Source organism: Salvia splendens, chromosome 6 (assembly GCF_004379255.2).
Source record: "Salvia splendens isolate huo1 chromosome 6, SspV2, whole genome shotgun sequence".
NCBI lineage: Eukaryota > Viridiplantae > Streptophyta > Magnoliopsida > Lamiales > Lamiaceae > Salvia > Salvia splendens.
This window is the reverse complement of record NC_056037.1, coordinates 31,415,297-31,431,956: the sequence shown is the minus strand read 5'-3', so window position 1 is coordinate 31,431,956 and position 16,660 is coordinate 31,415,297. Positions and strand designations below refer to the sequence as shown.

At 40.8% G+C, this 16,660-nt stretch overlaps 1 pseudogene; it reads right to left on the bottom strand.

Annotated features, from left to right (window-relative positions):
• Positions 1-1,647: 1,647 nt before the first annotated feature.
• Positions 1,648-7,552, bottom strand: LOC121809111 (annotated as a pseudogene).
• Positions 7,553-16,660: the final 9,108 nt, after the last annotated feature.

Below are 16,660 nucleotides of genomic sequence, written 5' to 3'. Positions count from 1 at the left end.
GAGTACTCTCTCTATCTTAATTTATGTACAAGATCAACATCGAGAAATGGATCTGAACAACGAGCCTAGTTCAGGGACGAGCGGTTCTCAAACTCCCCCAATCCCCGTTGGAGGCGGATGGAATCAGATGCCCGGGTACTACAACATGTACCCGTGGCAGCAGATGCTACCCGGGATGCCGACCGGAGGGAGTCTGCCGGGGGAGTTCCCGGTGATGCGGGGTTGGGCACCCAATATGCAGATGATGCCGGGGTGGGCACCCAATATGCAGATGATACCCGGGGGAGGTTCGGCGACGCAGGGGACGCCGGGGGGCGTACCGGCGACGCAGGTGAAGCGGGGGGACGTTTATCGCCCCAGTTTTGATTTTTTGACTGCTTCGTCGCACACATCGACCCCAACGGATGCGCAGTTCACGCCGAGCGGTTTTGATGATTTTGCATTGTCGGATTTGGGGTTTGATAGTCTCGGAGTTCCGGAAACTCCCGTTCAAATGAGGGGAGCAGTGCATGGTAGTGGCGCCCCAAAGAAGAAGGGCAAGGGAAAGAAGATCGGGGAGTCGTCGTAGCCGGGTGGGGATGACCCCACGGTACGGAGAAGGTGGACGGACGAGGAGAACGTTGCGCTGTCAAAGGCGTGGGTGAGTGTTTGCGACGATCCTCTTGTTTCTAATAACCAGAGGATCGTCAACGTATGGGGCAAGGTAGTAGCAGCAGCCTACCAGCTATTTTGCCCGGAGGGGAGGCCACACAACGGGGAGGATTGCCGGAAGGCGTGGAACCGAATCAGGACTGCCGTCTCCCGATTTTCGAGTTTGTACGCCAACGCCCTCCGCATGCAGAGTAGTGGCCAAAAGGAGGACGACTGCAGGAGGATAGCGGAGAAAGCCTTCCCCCAGCCCGGGTTGTATAAGGACTTCACCTACTGGAACTGCTATCTTGTGCTGAACGACTCCGAGAAATTCCGAGTAGGTGTCGACGCTGGCTGGCCGAAGAAGCAACGATTGAACTATACCGGGCATTTCAACGGCAGCAGCGGTGGTTCCCACGACCTCCCCGAGACGGACCAGGTGCTCCCCTGCCTCGTTCGTTCGACCGCCGACCTCGCCCCGCTGGGCAAAAGCGGGCGCAACGGGAGGCGAGGGGGGGTCATCGGGGGGTTCCCAGAAGGTCCATTCGGCATCCCCCTTTGACCGCCAGTCTACAGAGGATCTCAAGTACTTCGCGCGTCAACAAACGCGCCAGATGATGGTGAAGACGTTAGCCGAATGGCGAGCGGCGACGGACCCCCAGGAGAAGAGATTTCTCTTCACATTGCTCGAGAGCATGAATGACGATCTGCGTGGAGGCGGCAGCGGCGGTGGCAGCGGAGGCGGCGGTGACGGAGGCGGCGGTGGCGGTGGCGACGGCGACGACGGAGCCGGCGAGTGATATTTTTTTTAAGTAATGTACTTTTTGCGATTTTTAATATATTTTTTTTTATTAATGTACTTTTTTAAAATTTTGTACTTTTTTTAATTTATTATACTTTTTTTAAAAATTAAAATAGTATTATTAATGTTTCCCGTATATGTCTCGTAAATTAAATTTCGTATATTGTGTTATTAGTTATGTGGCTATTGATGTGGCTGGACTATTTATAATATGGCTGGGCTATTTCTGATGTGGCAGGAGGATTTTTAGTATTGATGATGTGGCAGGAGGAGTTTGTGGCTAGGCTATGGCTGGGCTATAACCACTGTGGATGCTTTAAAGATCCTTGAATCATCTACAGGCTTCGATAACATTCTCCCTGTGCCCAAAAGCACTGACTCGGACGAACCCTTCACCCCCAGGTCCGAAACCACTTCCAGGGGTGGTGACGACATGAGTCTTCTCTAGGATCTCACTGAACACATCCCACGAGCTACGGCCAGGAAAGTGGACCCAAACATATGGTGCATTTTTGCCTCCATAAACCTTAAACCCGAGCGAATTGAATGTGTCGACGATGATAGCTGTGTTTTCCTTGTAGAAACCAACAACCTCATGCATTGCCTGGCACATGACAGATCAGTGCTCATTACTCCAAGCATCATTTTAGCCTTACTGTTGTTGCCCTTTTCACTCATCTTTAAGCTTTCTTGAGTTTGATGTTTTGTAGCTTAAGGTATTTTAACTTTGTAGGCAAACCGAAAAGGAATTACTACCTTAATGCCTTCAGGTGAAACACATGCCAGACCACCAGCTTGAGCAATGTTAGATGCACCATTGAAACAAGTACACACTATGCGGTTGAAGTCCTTGGCCACTGGAAAACCATCAGAATAATGGAGCTCTTTCGGAATTGCTGTCCAACCAAGACGAACTCCAGTGAACCCTGCATACTTGGAGAAGGAAGAAACTTCAAGTGCAACCTGCAACCATTATAAAGAAGTAAATGTGATTCATGCTTCTTGAAAATAAGTGCTAAAATCTTTCAATCATATTTGGCACATCAATCAACAGAAATAACCAACTTGAGAAGAAAAGAACTATCTTCATGAGTGGACTAGCAAATGCACAAGAAGGCATTCGTCCTTTATGTAATATTCGAATAGCTGACAAAGAATGCTGCATATTTACGATGAGAATACCATGATTAGAGTTTACTGTAAAAAGAATTCCTGGACCTGAGGAATATCACACAAAACAAGAGACAATAACACAGATAATGGACTAGAAAATTCAGATATGGCACGAACCTCCTTGGCTCCAGGAATCTCAAAAATGAATCTCGGACTATCATCTGAGACATACATAGCATAAGCAGAATCATAGACTATGATAGAACACCATTTTCTTTAGCAAACTGAACAAGCTTGGTTAGTTGCTCTCTTGATGCAGCAGAACCAGTCGGGTTATTCTGAGAACAAAAGAAGATGATATCTGTCCGACGAACAGTGGATATATCAGGAAAAAACCCATTTTCTGGTGTGCACCGCATATATCCAATATTGGCATACTTTTCCACATCGTTCTCAAACAGACCAGTCTGACCCAGTATAACGCTTGAATCCACATAAGCCTACATACAGAGGCAATTTTGTATAAAATTCCAATAAAGGACGAGATAATAAGGTAAAAGTTATTTGTGGAACAGCAGCCAACAGATTATCATGCTACTAACAGTTTTGACAGTTCATTCGCAGTAGCACAATTAACAAAAGGAGGCAAGATGTTATTCAGCATGTGCATATGCTAACTCATCATGCTGAGTTTTTAATTTATAAGGTGTAAGGTGAGTCTGATGTTAACAATGTTAAACCAAATAACAGGACACAAGACGGCAACATCAAAATATTATGACCCTGACACTTCAAGTTTAAACATTCATGCAGGAAGACTAATTACTCTTGCAGGAGTATATTTTAATACATAAATTAATAACTGTACTCTTATAAATAAGGGCGTAAGATATTTTACCGGGTAAGATGGGTCTTGAACAGCCATCGTCACATTAGAACCAAAAAGGACCTACCAGAAAAAGAAGAAAAAAAATTTAGCAACCAACAAGCTATATCCAGTAACAAATACCCCTATGCCCGCAAGAGAAGCGAAAAAAAGCTAACCTGGAGGCGAGATATGTCACTTTTCGCTCCATCAGATACAAATATATCATTCTCTTCGATGCCAAGGCCTGCATAATACGTTGAGGCAATGGCAGCTCTCAATTTCTGTTAAGAATAAAGTTATAAAAGTGAGTGCCTTTGTTTCATATGTTGAATAATGGAAGCCAGAAACATCAATGGACACTCAGGTTGAAAAGAAAGAAAACGCAACATTGGTGAAGGAAAAGAGGGCGAAAGAAAACACAGGCACAAAGCAGGAAGATGTGAAGATTACTACCTGTTCACCTTGTTCTGCTCCATAGCCACTGTAACCAGAGACCGTTGACAGCACTTCTGATCTCTGATATGAGAACAAAGGTCATCATAATCCAGGAAACAGCATCAACAATCAACAAGATAAAAGAGTACGAAAACATAAATGCTATCTATGTAGAAACTACAATGTCCCAGTCTAACAAATTTGGATTATACTTGTTACACAAGTACAGCCAGTAGGAGTGGGACCAGGGACCATAATTTCCACTGCTGCAAACGCACATAAGGAGAATATACAAGATTACATAAATCTCGACTTAAATTTACTGCCCAGAGTAACAGTTCATGCGCACACGGTGGCACCTATATAAGAGTGACGTTTCATGCCCAGAAGCAGGATATGGTGATGCAGATGCTCAATGGACACGTCAAACTTACCCCCATAGAACAGAAAAACTATGAATTATTGATGAGGCTCAGAAAATAATACCTTTGACATTGCAGAGGTAATGACTTCTGGAATTGGTTCAGTTGTGTCACCGATTCCAAGGCTGATAAGTTTAGCGTCTGGATTTTTAGCAATGTGTGCATTTCTTCGCCTTGCTATCTAATAACAAAATTGCATTCTTTTGATCCAGTTATTACAGATTGATAGATACAATATAGAGTATAGAATAACAAATGTCAGAGGGTTCTTAATCCAGAACAAAAGGAAACCACCACATTACTGCATAAATAAAAACTTACTAGTACATATATATTTATAAAAAAAAGGCTGTAGCCTGTAATACTGAAAGCACTAACAGAATGCAGCAACTTATGGGCATATATATGTGTGTAACGGAACAATTCTATTTTTGTTCTAGAGAACTAATGGAATTCCATTTTAATGAAGGAGATTAGATTTATTCCGAATGGGGGAGTGACGCACAAGGGTTATGCGTCGTTATTATTGAACGACGCACAACCCTTATGCGTCGTTGGTTAACGACGCACAAGGGTTATGCGTCGTTCAAAGACGCATAAGTATTATGCGTCTTACCCTAATGACACATAACCCTTATGCGTCACACTGATAAGCATTCCAGCCTGTCACCCGGGTGACCCGGGTTCAATCCCTGGCAACGGCGCATTTATATTAAGTTTATTTTCGAATATCTTAAAAATTACTATTGTTTATGCCGTTAATTGTATAATAACATAAAAATCAAAACTTTATTCACTTAACATAAAAATCAAAACTTTATTCACTTATACATTACACTTATATAAAATACATGGCATAATATTATATACTATTAATTAAATAATCCAAGTCTTTATGTTATAAGAAAATAAAATAAAATAATTTCCAAAAGTCCTTGCTGCAATATTGATTAATGAATGTTCTACCCACTATTATAAGAAAATAAAATAATGCTTATTATAATAGCGGTGACTATACTCTAATAAATAATTTGTAAAAATGCGCCATTGCCGGGGATCGAACCCGAGTGACAGGCGGGAATGCTTACCAGTGTGACGCATAACCCTTGTGCGTCACTCCCCCATTCAGAATAAATCTAATCTCCTTCATTAAAATGGAATTCCATTAATTCTCTAGAAAAAAATAAAATAATGCTTATTATAATAGCGGTGACTATACTCTAATAAATAATTTGTAAAAATGCGCCATTGCCGGGGATCGAACCCGAGTGACAGGCGGGAATGCTTACCAGTGTGACGCATAACCCTTGTGCGTCACTCCCCCATTCAGAATAAATCTAATCTCCTTCATTAAAATGGAATTCCATTAATTCTCTAGAAAAAAATGGAATCTCCCCTGTGTGTAACAGAGCCACACACATCAATTATTTGTTTCACATAATGTTTGACAATCTGTATCTGAAATTGGAGTAGCCACAAATACTTTCGGGACTGGAAATAAATAATGACCCGAAAATTAAAGATAGACTTGGGATAAGACATTTTTTCCAGTTTAAATAGGGGACATTTTATGCATTTCCGTAGAACCTTCCGAAGATTTCAAGGATTCTAAATAAACTTCTAGGAAAACCAAATTAGGATTTAGGAAAGCAATACTTGCTAATGTCAGTATAGAAATGAAGCACAGTCCGATAAACTAAAACCGCACCAGATAATACAAGAATTACCAAACAGATTTACAATTAGACAAAAAACTATAGTTCTGAACAGACCTCGGGAAAGAGATAGCCAGCTTGAAGTTTAGCTAGGTTTCATTCGGTGCCACATTTGACTTGTAAGCTTCATTAAAAGTAGCATCGACGGTCAGCATATCAAATTACGTCTGAACAACCTAAATATCATGTAACTACACAACAAAAAATTACTCCATAGATACATGAGAACGTGAGGAAAAAGCACATTAAGAACGAGATGAATCAGTTACCAGTTTTCTCAGCAGACGGCGACGCGACACATTTAACGACTGCGCTCATTCTCCCCGCCATGGATATATGAGAAGGCTTGTTCTTGCTGGGACTTAACACATGACATTATCTGTAAATACCTACTACTCAATGACAGGGTCCTTTTAAAATATTATGAACATTAATTATACTTATACATTAAATCTGAAATTTTTTCCACCTAAACTAATAATTCATTTTAATTTTATATTCTTTTAAAAAATTATTAATTATAATATATTTCTTATATTTTAATTATACTTTTACAATCACTAATATTTTAAAATATAGGAGTTTATAATTATACATAGAGTTTAATACTAGTTTTTAATATTGTGTATTATAATTTATTATTGTATTTAAACTTAACGTCATTAAATATTCTAATATACTAGTACAAGACTTGTTTTCTATAATAATACTATTAAATGTATAATACTATAATATTTATTGATAAAACATTTAATTAAATTTTATTATTTACTACTAAATAAATAAATATATATATATATATATATATATATATATATATATATAAACAGTATTCCGGTTCAATCAATGGTTCGACCAGTGAACCGGTTGAATCAGTGAACCAGTAACGACGCTGATTCGCTTGTCGGTCCGGTTTTTAAAACATTGACTGCGTTAGTTATACACACTCTATTGAAATGAGATTCTTGATTTGCAATTTTTAATTCAAACCCTAGACATTCTTTGGCATTGGGGTTTCTACTAGTACTTACCATAATTCATATAGTAGTATCCTCATGGGAAGTCAAAAGGCCTGAGAATTGAGCCTCTTTTTTCCGAAATCTCTCTTTTAGACTTTCGGATGATTACAAGATGCTTCACCGTCCCATATAAATAGGCTATATTTCTTTTGCCCATTCGTCTTATAAAAATAGAAGCAAGAGGTTGTCCAAAAAGATTTGGAAAGATCATTTAGAGTTATACAAGCACGTTTTGCCATCATTAAAGGTCTGAGGTGAATGTGGTTCCGGGAAGTGTTTGTCAGCTTCATGTAACGTGATTATTGAAGACAAAGGACCAAACATGCTTAATTGGTTTGACAAAGTAACATCCAACTCGTCAAGCTCCACCACTACAACCAGGGGCGGACCTACACGGCGCCGTGGGGTCCCTTGGAATCCCCACCAATTTGTATTATTCCTATATATAGTGTAATTATACAGTACTCAGCCATAAAATTAGCTAGCTTAGCTGGGCTTGCATGCTGACTTGTAACCACATGATCCTGAGTGCGATCCCCAATCCCCATTGTTGGCTTTGCTCAATTTCCTTCTACTAACTTATTGTATTAGCTTTTGTTGATTTCTAGCCTTTGTAACTAGTTTAATTCATTGATGTGGTTTTTAATTTTCTCATTTTTTAGTTAATTCATTAGCTAGGTAGTAGTAATTAATTGTAATACTTTTTTATTTTCTCACACTATAATTTTTGTTTATTTTTTCATTATTTGTGTAAATATTGTTATTATAAGATCATAAAGTAATGATCTTTAATTTAAAAATTGTACGGCCTCCTTTTCATAGTAATGGATGCGTTTCTTTTCAACACGGAGATTAAGAAAAATTATGTTAAGTGAGTTAAGTAAAAGGAAAATAAAGTGGAAAATGAAAAAGGTAGAGAGATAAAGAGAGTAAAAAGTAAGAGAGAGTAAAGTAGGTGTGTAAAAATGTGTTGACTTTTACTAAAAAGGGAAATGACTGTATTACTATGGAACGTACCAAAATGACAAAATGACTCTATTATTATGGAACGGATGGAGTAATTTTCAACATCGACATTGTCATTATATATGTCTCTTGCAACTCCATAATGCGTTAGATTGTTTCTAAAGTTGTCGACATTAAAAATATGCAATAATAGTTAATATAATAATTTGTAGTTTTGGATCTTCCAGTATAAAAATCCATGTCTGCCACTAACTACAACTAAGATTTAATCGAACACATTTCCGCCACCCACTACGTATTCCAACAACACCCACTACGTATTCCAACAAGATTTAATCGAACACATTTGGAAGACTTTGGACACATCAATGAGTGATAACAATTTAGATGCTTAGTTTATCACTTCTAACAAAATATAATTTTATAATTCCAATTATGTATTTCATGGCTTTCAATAAATGTAATTTTAGAATTTTAAAGAATTTCATATATTATTATGTTTGGATAAATAAATTAACATAAAGAAACGAAAAAAGATTAAAAGGTGGGATTAATAAATAATTAATGAAATAAATGAGTTGTGATTTGTGAGGGTTGTTTTGTAAGTAAGAAACGTTAGTAAAAAATGCCATATAATCTATAAATAATATGAAATTAATGATTTAAGAGGTGAAATGAACTCACAGCCGACTGATCTATAGTCGAAAATGCCGCCAAATGGCCTGTTCATAGAGACCACATATTATATTTATAGGGTCCCATTATCTGCAAGTCACATCTTTAGTGTAGAACTAGAGACTAAAATATAGCCCTTTGATCTAAGTTTTGATGGATGAGATGAGATATTGCACAAATAATTTCCGCAATTCATCCTAAGAGCAATTTACTTCATCCCAGGGGCTATTTAGTCATAATACAATATTATAAGTTATTTTCAGTTCTCGAGTGAAGTTATTCCATTATAAGATGAAGCAACGTGATTATAAGATGAAGATATTATATCACAAGATGAAGTTATTTGTTTTGGACCGTTCAAATTTTGTTCATTTTAATCGAAATATTTTCATTTCTCGGGTGAAGTTATTTCATTATAAGATGAAGCAATGTGATTATAAAATGAAGTGAGTGCATAATTAATTTCTAATTTCGATTCATTTTTAGTGTATTTTGTGGCGAGTTCTGATTTCTCGGTGGTTTTCAAGATATGAGTTTCGATTTGTTTGATAGTTCAAATTTGGTTCATTTTAGCTATATACCGTGAATTAATTACATTTTAAGATGAAGTTATTTTGTTAAAAGAGGAAGAAATTTTATCATAAGATGAAGCTATTTATTTTGGACTATTCATAATTGGTTCATTTAACCAAAATGTTTCCACTTCTCGGGTGAAGTTATTTCATTATGAGATGAAGTACAGTGATTATAAGATGAAGTGACTGAATGACGGCAGTGTAGCAGCGGCGGAGGTGGCACACTACATTGGGGTCGAGTTGCGGGTGAATTTCATCCCGGGACTGACCTCGAGTCACTGCCCGATCTGATTTCGCGATATGGAGTTACAAAACATGTGTAATTCCTGCGATGACCTTCGAGCAAGTCCGATTTGATCAACGATGATCTTGAGCAGGTCCGGCCTGATCTGATCAGCGATGACCTTGAATTCTCCATGGGACATGGAAGTGGTATATCAACTACAAATAATTCACCAGATCGGTGTATATCACGACAAGATTCAGAAGCATATTCTCAAGCTTGATTTCAGAGTTAAATTGGCATGATTTGATGAAGGTACAGAAGAAGAAGATCGCGGAAGTAGGGATTTTCCATTGATGTGGGAGGCGCTTGAATCCTCCACGGAATGACGTCGAAAATAGACTTCGAACGATCGAAATAGATTTTTGTCGATGAAAGGAGAATTAGATGATGAAAAACAATGAAAGAATTCAGACGATGAATGCTTAATTCATAAGTAGAAAACGCAAAATTAATCGTGAATTTCAAAATAAAGATACTGAAGATTTGTTCCAAATATGCGTGACATGATTTATGGAAACACAATACAGCGGGAATTACTTAACAACCCTTCAGCTAATAAAATAATGATATTTGGTAGATTTTAATATGACCGCTAGATTATAAAAACGGATGGATGAGATTTGATCTCTAGTTCGGTTTTTAAAATTAGTTCGACATTGAATACAATCCTATATTTATAACCTTATTTATTTACATTTTAATTAGATAATAAACACGCGATATAAAACACTTCAAAATCTACACAATGTTGAAAACATCAAAATATGCTAACGCGAAAAGCAATTGAACATCAAAACATCTTGCCGTGATATCCTCCCTACTCCATCCTTGTAATCCCCAAATTAAACACAATAACTATGAATCAATGTTCCTAATGATTATTATACCTGATGATTTAGCGAATTTTTGATGGGAATAAATGCAAGTAATAAATGAAGATCACAACACTGAAAATTACGTGGTTCGATTTACTGAGGTAAATCTACGTCCACGGGAAGAATAGAGGGCAAATTTGTATTGCTTGATCTAGCTTACAGATTACAATACTGATTTGCTATATGAGATTCAGAATCTAGAGAGCTTAACCTTGGTCTATCTGATCTAAGTTCTATTTATACATTCGAACTAAGATCGTGGTTTGCAGCCCTGGTAGGGGGGTTGATAACTGCTTAATACCACTAAATAGATCGTGGGTGTAATGGAGGTCGTGGAGATCCTGCATGGGTCCACTATCTCCTTGTTCGGTCGAATACTGAGACCGAACTGCTGAACTTTGCCGATCAGCTTTTGCCGATCTGAGAGTTGAGCTCGATAGATCGGCTTTTACCGAGCTATAGGCTGTGACCGAACTCTTTGGTTGTGCCGAACTGATACTCTTTCTTGGGTTTTGGGCTGATGGGCCGTCACTGCTATTGGGCTCGCAATTATTGTTTAGTTGTTTAGTTCGTATCCCATCACCACCCCCCCCGAAAAGCGAAGTGAATCACTTCGGCATTTTGGATAAGTGTAAGGGGGACGTGCTCTGCACGTGTCTGCATTAAATGTGACAGCAAATCCGGCCAGAGAATCCAGAAAAAGTGGGATTTGAAACGGTGCGACGAATTTGAAAAATATTTCCTTTCTTCATCATTGGAACACTTTTGCGATTATTTCTTCTGCATTCTCTCTCTTTTTCATAAAATTTTCTTCCGCTTCTTCAAGAATTTCTTCAGAGACTTTCGACCATCAAAGAGTAAGAATCATGTCTTCTTCTTCTGAAACTGTTTCTGAATCAGGTAGTGGTAGGAAGGGGGGTAAGGGATCTTCTGGCCGGAAAAAGTCCGGGGAGAAGACGGTAGAATATTTTCACAGCATTTTGAGTAAGGATACTGTGATATCCTTACACAGAAAATATTTTCTTCCTGGGGGGTTAGTGGTGATTCCCGACGACACTCATAGGGCTAACTCGCCGCCGGAGGGTTATGCCACCGTTTACGAAGCCTGCTTAGAATGCGGGCTTCGTTTCCCTCTTCCCCCCGCCTTTGTAGAGCTTCTTGATTTTTTCCAACTTCCTTTAGGTCAGGTGACTCCAAATTCTTGGAGGCACTTATCGGCCTTTGCTGCCGAGCTGCGTAGACTAGAAAAGGATCTGTCTCTGAGGGCAATCCTTAATTTCTTTCAGTTTAAGAGAAAGGGATCCTGGTTTTACTTGATCCCTTTACAGCCCTTTAGAGCCTTCTGTAAAACCAAATGGCCGATGTGGAAAAATCGCTTCTTTTTTTACAATAGGACAGCGGCTCCGGACTTTTCCTGGAGAGGGCCGAAGTCCGTAATTCCTCATCCTCGGGTAGAACCGTTGGACGAGCTCGAGGGCGGGCTCAATAAGATTCCCATGATTAGGAAACAGTATTTGGAATCTGAGCTCGTCAAGGGTGACTTCGTGTTCGACTCCTCGTCTTCGGACGAAGAGACTGGGGGTGAGGATTTCTTTTTTATGCTTTACTGCTTTAGCGGTGAAAACTAACTTTGTTTTCTTGCTTTTTGGCAGTGAACATGCTATGCAAGCTTGGTCGCAAATCCTCCGAATCAAAGGAGCCGGAGAAACAGAAAACCACCAGCTCGGCGTCTGATGCCGAGAAGAATCCGAAGAGGCAGAAGACCTCTTCGAGTCAGTCTTCGGATCCAAAAAAGCCGGGATCGACCTCGGCAAGGGGGAAGGCGAAGACTCAGAAACCCCCAAAAGCGCCAGAGAGAGACATTGTCCAGGGGTGTTATGGATCAGGAGTGGTTACGGCCACTTCGGAACATATCTCTGAGCCCTTTTTATGGCCAAAGGACTTTGTAGAGGTGAATTTTCTTCTTGATTTTCTGGCTTTGCTTCTTTCCTATATTTTTTTGTGGCCCCTCTGTTGACTTTTTCCTTTTTCCATTTTCAGAGGAACAATATGCTCTGCAAACTCGTCACAGTTGAACTCTCTAAAGCGTCCAGCGATTATGATGAGATGCAGATGAATTTGAATGCTGCTCGTCACCAGGCCGAACAGGCTCGGGCAGACTTTGAGAGGGCAAGGGCCGCTATGATCTCGGCTCAGGATGAAGCCCAGCGTGCCAAAGACCAGCTCATCATCCAGAGAGAGCGGTCGAAACAGAGGGAGGCGGCTGCCGTGGTTGCTCAGGGGGAGGCTCTCCGTGTTTACACGGAGAAACTCTTTTTGAGCAATCAATTTTCGGCCCTTATCGGTGATCTGCTGAAATTGATGACCGATAATGTTGAGCAGGAACCCGAAGTCGTCTTGCCGCTGTATGGCCGAGAGATTGCAGCGCGTCTCCAGAGTCTGCCGCTCCTTGAGGAGCTTGCGTCTTCATCGGTCCTGCTTTCTGCTGAACGAGTCCGTAATTGCCGTGCTGACCGTGACGAGAACATGGAGGCCATCTTTGCCTCCTTGGGGCCTGTTTCGCCCGCTTCAATTTTTAAAGAAGAGGGTGAGCAGGAAAATGAGGCCGGCAAGGAGACCGAGCAGAAGGATCAGCAGACCGGCGACGGGCACGCCGAGCAAGAGGTGCAGCAGATCGGCGATGGGGGCGCCGAGCAGGAGGGAGGGAGGAGGGAGGCCGAGGCTGAGACCGAGGTCGACAAGGAGAAAGAAGCTGAAACCCACAGGGAAGCCGGAGACGAAACTGGCGGAGTATGATTTCGTCTCCCTTCTCTTAGTTTAGTTTCTTTCTTTCTATTTGTAAAATGGCCTTGAAGCCCTCCTTGTGTAAATTTTTTCTTGTGAATGAAAAAAATTCTTCTTTCTACACTCGTGTCTTCCTTATAGCTTTTCTTAATCTCTTTTACTCCTATTGTGGTTTACTGCCTGCTCGGTAAACTGAAATGTCGAACTGACATAGCTGCTTCGTATTCTTAACTCTAAGGAGCTGGAGGTACTTCACTGGAAGCGGCTATACTCTTTGGCTTTAAATGAAGCTGAGAAAAAAACTATAGATGACCAGATGAAGTATGATGAACTCTTGGCTCGTTTAGTGGAGCTGGAGTCCAACAATAAGGACTTAGAGTCCATAAAGAAAGATCTGGAGGCCGAGCTGAATACTGTCATCGCTGAGAGGACTGCATATGAAGATTTCATCTGCGGGCGCGGGGGAATGGCTATATCTGAAGTTCAGAATCAAGTTGATGAACAGTGGGAGAAGCTTCATGTACTCCGGAAGAACAATGTGCTGGAGAGCTCGGCTTGCCAACAAGTTGTGAAATCATTGCGGCGCTTGGCTTCTCTGTACGACATCATTCTTTCCCGGCGTCCCTCAATCGAGAGATTCCTTAGCCGTTTCCCGCTAACAGATGCTCACACTCCAACCCAAACCTCTAATCCACTTACTCAAATTTCTACTCCAAATCAGCAACGGACTCAGGAGCAACCGGAAACGTCAAGACAAGAACGCCCTGAAGTTCGTAGAGGAGTTGTGAATATGAGTGAGCAAGATCAGCGAATGCTTCGTGAAGAGACTCTTCGCCGCCGAGGTGCTAGAACTTCCCGGACTCAGGGAAGAGGCGGTAGGTCGATCAGAGCATCTCGTCCACCTACTTATTCTTCAACTGCTCGGAACGCCCGAACTCAGCATCATGAGGATTTTTCGGATAGATGGCTCAACTTTAGCAATCGTAGACAGTAGAATAGTCCTTTGTAATGGTGTAACGCATTCTCGTAGGGCAGCGGAATTGTATGCCCAACAAGACTTAGTAAATGAAATTTCGCTTCTATCACTGCGTATTTGCAGTTCAGCGATTTTTTATTTCATTTATTGTACTCGTCCTCGGTCTTATGAAGTAAACTCTTCTTTGACCGGACTTAGTTAGTGTCCTTATTTGGCGAGTTTTATCGCTTGGATTGGACTTTCCCTAGTTAACCGGAGTGGTTTTCGGCTTATTGCAGTTCGTTTCAGACGAATTGCTTGTTTCTTAAGCTGAATTGTGGAATCTTGTATCTTCCTTAGAAGCTTGGACCCACAATTGTCTTTACTCGTCCTCGGTCTTATGAAGTAAACTCTTCTTTGACCGGACTTAGTTAGTGTCCTTATTTGGCGAGTTTTATCGCTTGGATTGGACTTTCCCTAGTTAACCGGAGTGGTTTTCGGCTTATTGCAGTTCGTTTCAGACGAATTGCTTGTTTCTTAGCTGAATTGTGGAATCTTGTATCTTCCTTAGAAGCTTGGACTCACAATTGTCTTTAATACATGATCTAAAAAAAAAGGATCAGCCTTTAAGGAGCAATATACCTCAGTAACATTTATAAGAGACAAAACGCACATAACCCTAGGACCGAACTAGACACAAAACTGACCGGACCTTGTCTCTTACAAATAAAACTTCTTGAGGTTGGAAATATGCCATGTTCGGGGTACTTGTTCTCCTGACATGTGAGTTAATTTATAAGACCCTTTTCCCAGGACTTCTGACACCCGATACGGACCTTCCCATGTGGGTTCAAGTTTGCCCAGCTTTTCTGCTCGGTTTACTTCATTGTTTCTCAATACGAGATCTCCCACTTGAAACTGCAGCTTTTTCACCCTTTGGTTATAATACCGGGTTACTTGCTCCTTGTACTTGGCTTCTTTTATGAAGGCCAATTCTCTTCTTTCTTCGGCAAGATCTAGTTCGGCTCTCAGTCCGTCGTCATTCAGTTCTGTTTAGAAATTAAGAGTTCGGGGGCTGGGTATACCGATCTCAACCGGAATTACGGCTTCAGTGCCGTACACTAGACTGTACGGAGTTTCACCGTTGGAGGTTTTTGGTGTAGTTCGGTAAGACCATAGGACTTGAGGAAGATTTTCTACCCATTGTCCTTTGGCTTGTTCTAACCGAGTTTTTAATCCTTTCACCAAAGTACGGTTTGTTACTTCCGTTTGTCCGTTTGCTTGTGGATGATAGACTGAAGTGAACCGCTGTTGAATATTCAACTCTTGGCACCAATTCTTGAATGTTTTGTCAGTAAACTGAGTCCCATTATCTGAAATGAGGATATGGGGTATGCCAAATCGGCAAACTATGTTCTTCCAGACAAAATCTAATGCCTTTGAGCTTGTTATCGTAGCTAATGGTTCAGCCTCCACCCACTTTGTGAAGTAATCCACGGCAACGATCAAGAATTTCATTTGCCGGGGAGCTTGTGGTAGTGGTCCTACTATGTCTATGTCCCATTGCATAAAAGGCCAAGGGCTATTTGCATAGCACATAGATCAGTCTGCGGCGTCCTTGGGATATTTGCATGGATTTGGCATTTCGTACATTTCTTAACTAGCTGTACTGCTTCTTGTACCAAAGTTGGCCAATAATATCCCCATCTCAGAACTTTTTTAGCTAATGCTCTAGCTCCGATGTGGCTACCGCAAGATCCTTCATGAACTTCTCTAAGGATGTAATCCGTCTCTTCTGGTCCTACACATCGCAATAACGGTTGAAGGTAGGACTTTCTATATAGGACTCCTTCATGAAGGTCATACCGACGTGCTCGGCATGTGATTTTCCTTGCTTCTCTCTTATCCTCGGGCAGTTGTCCTTGATCTAGATACTTTAATATTGGCGTCATCCAGTTTGGTGAACTGGTTACTGAGTGTACTTCAGCTTCATCAATGCTTCTGTGCGGTAATTCCTCCACCTTTGAGCTCGGATATGAGGCCAACTTACTTAAAGTATCTGCTCGGCTATTTCCCGCTCTGGGAATGTGGATTATCCGAAAATAAGAGAAATTTCGGCTAATACTTTGCGCTTTGTCCAAGTATTTTTTCATCCTTTCACCACGGGCTTCACTTGTACCCAGCATGTGATTCACTATGACTTGTGAATCACAATGAATTTTGAGAGATTTGACAAGTAGATGTTGCGCTAACTGAAGTCCGGCAAGAAGGGCTTCGTATTCGGCTTCGTTATTAGTGGTTGGGAATAAGAACCGAAGTGAATAAGTTACTTCGTGTCCGTCGGGAGCGATAAGTAGAATACCAGCTCCACTTCCTGTCTTATTCGAAGCTCCATCTACGAATCCAATCCAACAGTCCGGCGGCTCTACTTCGGGTTTCTGGGGCTGTGTTAGTTCATCATTGGTAGGATTTTTCTGTTCGGCAATAATAGGGATTGCCTGATCGAACTTTGCCTCTACAAGAAAATCTGCCAAGGCTTG